The sequence below is a fragment of the Nannospalax galili genome, unplaced genomic scaffold (assembly GCF_000622305.1).
Source record: "Nannospalax galili isolate Female #2095 unplaced genomic scaffold, S.galili_v1.0 scaffold18, whole genome shotgun sequence".
NCBI lineage: Eukaryota > Metazoa > Chordata > Mammalia > Rodentia > Spalacidae > Nannospalax > Nannospalax galili.
The window spans coordinates 1,636,704-1,637,000 of NW_008346548.1; the positions used below are offsets into that span (position 1 = coordinate 1,636,704).

The 297-nt window shown below is 56.2% G+C and overlaps 1 protein-coding gene across 1 annotated transcript in view; it reads right to left on the reverse strand.

Moving 5' to 3' along the window:
- The window catches only part of Zbtb20 (zinc finger and BTB domain containing 20), an 843,460-nt gene extending 843,389 nt beyond the window's left edge, over positions 1–71 (reverse strand). The window contains exon 1 of the mRNA XM_008842866.3: positions 25–71. The gene's annotated coding sequence lies outside the window, so the exon portion shown is untranslated. The remainder of the gene's footprint in view (positions 1–24) is intronic.
- Between the last annotated feature and the right edge of the window lie 226 nt (positions 72–297).

Sequence of the window (297 nt, forward strand, 5' to 3'; positions counted from 1 at the left end):
ACAAATTAGAGTTTTTGGCGTTACCTCCTCGCGCTCTTTAATCTTCTTTCCTCAACTCCAAAACTTCCCCCGCCCCTACTTCTTCGGCAGAAGGCCCACATTGGGCGCCTCGCGCCGCGAACCTCTAGCTTGCTCTGCTATTGGGTTGATCTCACGTCACTCTGGGGTTCTGGAGCCCAATAAGAATTGGACGGCCCTCGTGAGGTTGCCACCCATAAACAAAATGCACTCTTCCTCCTCCCCTCGTGTCCCCGCCCATAGCCGCCCCTTCCCTCATCTCTGCCCCCTTCGTTGGCC